The sequence below is a fragment of the Symphodus melops genome (genome assembly GCF_947650265.1).
Source record: "Symphodus melops genome assembly, chromosome: 1".
In the NCBI taxonomy this organism is placed as follows: Eukaryota; Metazoa; Chordata; class Actinopteri; order Labriformes; family Labridae; genus Symphodus; species Symphodus melops.
In genome coordinates this window covers 27,640,821-27,644,896 of record NC_136691.1, presented here as the reverse complement: position 1 = coordinate 27,644,896, position 4,076 = coordinate 27,640,821, and positions in this window count along the sequence as shown.

Here is a 4,076-nt window from a genome sequence, read left to right as displayed (position 1 = left end):
TTATTCAAGTATAACTGAGGAGTATCTACATAAAAATTAGAAATTATTACGTGCTTCCTCATGTCACCAAGTATAAATAAATAAGGTCCGAGCACTGAACCTTGAAGAACTCTGTAATTGTCTGGTAATCAAAAAAGACTTATCATTGGCATGTACACACTGAGCTCTATCTGATGACCTGGATTTAAACCAAAGTAGATGAAAATTCTTGCGCTTCAGCCACTCCTTAAATGAAGGTTGGTGCTGTCAAAGAACTTTAGACATACAAAAGATAAAAGTCAGTCAAGACAAAAAACAAAGAAAACACTGAAGTGCGCGGTGCATGTAGAGTGAATGCACACAACCCCTACAATCTCTGTGCATGGAATGAAATGGCTGCATTTAGATCTCGGTTTCTTTTTCTTCGCTCTTTTGTTGATGTTCTCATTCTGTTAAGATAAATGTAGCATTAAAATAAAGGCAAATATTCTCATTAGAGCATTGTATAGCAGATTCTGATGCTTCGTAGTTTTTTCTGTCATGTCCTATCTCAGGAAACTCCTCGTCCCCTCTCCTGTCTCACAGGGAAGTAAGCGGGAGGAGTGGACTCATTTCAACTAATAAATTCATCTTGACACAGCCGAGTTTCTGTTACAGTACACAAAGTAAATCGATATAATTATATGACACCAGATAAATGACATTTAGAAGCCAATTATTTCTTATGTAATAGACCAAATGTAATACCCATATTTGTAGTTTTAACTCATTTACGGTTTTAAAGTTTACAACAAAACATTGGATTCTCTGACATAAATAAGATTGTTACAGTCACATAATTGCGCTAACAGCAGCTGAGAAACAAGTGGTCCCTGTGGGAGCAGGTTCAAACTCAGATACTGATTTACTACACAGTGAAAACTTTATTAATCAGAAACAGAAAACCAGATTCTTAAGAAGGCTCATGTTGCAAGCAATCCCTGCAGTTATTTACATCAAGAAAGGCTTTTGGACAAACATGATATTATGAGTACTGTTTTAACCTTTGTATCAGTGAATATGATGGGATATACTCACAGTTTCAACGACAGGACAAAAGGAACACACTGAAAAGTAGAACGCATGGATGCTTGAGCACACTATCCTTTCTGGGAAACACATTTTAAAATGGCACGTGCAATCGACCAAACTGGTGATTGATTTTTGCAGTGGTTCAGAATCTGACCCTCTGCATGTCAGATTGATGACTGTGTGGCAGAGTTGTTGAAGCCAGTGCTTGGCCGAATTAAGTTTAAAGTGGATCCCTGTGTTTTATTTTGCTCCTCTGAGGTGGAAGCTATGGAGCATGTATTTCTCTGTTCATACAGTAATATATTTTGGGCAGATGTCCACAGGTGGTTGTCTTTAAAGATTCTCTCGGAGATATATAATCTATCATGTGGACACATTAAATATGACCATGAGAGATTCATCTTCTGGTTTTGTACTTTGCCTGTTATTTATTTTTGTGTATTTTTCTGTTCTGCCTCTGACTTTTTAGCGTATCAATGTTTTAGGGGAACACAGTGGTTTAGGAAATGAAAGTGCAGTCTTTGGGATTAGGCTCCGACGACTCATGATGACTTTATTCACTTGCAGAGGTAATGTGTCCGACAGCAGGATAGGATACCCCCTTATGGGCTCTAGACCCTGGTGGTGGGGACACCTGCCCCCTTTGAGACCCTGGTGATACAGGATGAGATGAGGAGTGGGTTTCTGAGGATGTATCTGAACTCTGCTGAGCTGAAGTGGAGGAGAGTTGCAGAGCTTGCACTGAAATGACAAACTGACTGAAGAAGCCAGAGAACAGATTTTGAAATGTGACCGCAGCAGGTGGAGAGAAAATTGTGGGAGAGTCTGGTTTGATTATTACTAAAAGAGTAAACGTCCAAAATGAGCTGATCGGCAGAGCAGGGAGATGGAGGAAGTGGTAGAGAGAAAGGGGCTACGTTGAATTAGGAAAATGGAATAAATCTGTGAGAGTAGATGCTCCTAAATAAGATGTTTCAGATGTTGTCAACCTTTTTATTATTTCGGTGTAAATATGGCTGTATTATTTTGTTGATTACTACAAATCACAACTATGATATGATAATCCATTAGACTAGAAAGGACATAAGGATCTGCAGCTAAGGCTCGGGACCTCTTACAGTGTCCCCAACATCCTGTCTTTGGTGATTTCCTGGTTTCCTTATGTATTTCCCAGTGTTTTCTAGTTTCTATTGTTTGAGTCTTTGTGCATGTGTTTCTAAAAGTTTGTTATATTGTTTTCCCCTTACTGCGAACCACATTTCCCCTCAGGGAATCTGAAGTTGAAAGTTGATTCGGATATATCTGAGAACTTTCTCTTTTAAATGTCTCTTACCTTGCCCTCTTGAGCTTTTTTTGTATTAAATCACTTCCTTTATTGTCTAATTGGAATATATTTTCCATTACTACATTTCACTATAGTACTCTGCAGCAGCTGTGGCTCAGGTATAAAGTCAGTTGTCTCTAAACCATAAGGTCGATGCCCAGCTGCTATAGCCACTGAGAGACATGCAGCCTCTGTTTGTGGACGTGTGACCTGTGTTAAAGTGCTTTGAGTTGTCAGAAGACTAGAAAACAACGATACAAGCTCAAGTATATTTAACATTTACGTTGAACTCCTTATAAAAGGAGCAGTGAGTAAGCAATGAGTGCATGATTTCAGACACAACTTTTTTCTTCTCTTCATATTTTTTTCATTCCAACATTGGTCTCTTAATCATTCTGTTATGAATGTCTGTATTTTTTTTCCTCTCTAGTTTTGTATTAACAACGACTCTTTATCTGAGAGGTTTGTGTATGCTGTTTAAAATCAAATTACAGTAAGTGATTTGTCTTTGCAGTTGCTTTGCAAGATTTGTTAACAAAACAATGGAAAGCAAACGAGTCCCCATTTACATAGAGGGGTTTCACACCTTCGATAAGGGAAGCCTGCATGAGGAGATGGACAATTGGGCTCAGCAAATTTACTTAAACTTGCAGTCTAATGAGGTAGGATACATGTAATTTGTGTGTTTGCATATAGCAGGCTGTGTGAGATAATGAACCCTTGCTTGATAAGACAATCTCAAAATAGGACATGGAATTTGTTTATATAAAGAAACCCGGCTCTGCAGAACTGTACCACTAAAGTCTTTGGTGAAAGAATTTCAACATTGGAATTAGTGTATTTCCTGAAACTCATCAAGGAATAAGATAACAGCAGGCTGATTGAGTGTTTTTGTATCATGTGTTATTTCCTAAAAGCCAAACCTCAAGGACTGCAAATGAAAGCCATGGCTTCAAGTTGAAGTTACACTTCAATTAAGAATGCATACATGTATTATCCCTGGCTGAAAATACATGAAAAAATGGGACCATTTGCAGCTCTTGAGTTTTAATGAGAACCCTCAAATGCTCTTTTACAGATAGGATTGAGTAAACATGATGCATGGTGCAGAATAAAGATATTTTTTTAAGTTTCTCCCATTAGTATTCCATTCAAAGGAAAAACATACAATGATTAATGTCTCTATGTTCACAATACCAGCCTAAAAGATGGGTTAAAATGTAAATGCAATGGTATAAATGTCCCCCTGAATTAGTTAAAAGGATCCTGAAAACGGCTCCAAAACAGAGATGTTTTGTTAAATGAATATCTGCCTTTCCAAACACTGGTTATTTGTTTTCAGTTGAATGGATGCACATTGGAAGAAAACAAAGGACAAGAACACGTGAGTTCTTTTTTAGGGATATTTCGGTGAATGTCTTTGAAATCAGTGAGGATTCACTTTATCACTTTATCCATCATTACAGAGAGGAAAACATGTTATTCTCGGCGCCGCATGACTGGAAAGCATGCCAAATACTTCTCAGTAAAACCTCTTTATACTGCACTGTCTTGCGTAAGAGCTCCAATATACATCGCCTAAGAGCAAACAATTCGATCGCTCTACTATTTGGCAGGAAGTTTGTTTTATTTTATTTTTAAATAAAGTTTGTAACAGCAGAGCAGCACCACAGTAAAGGGGGAGGCTCCCGGAGTGTTTTAC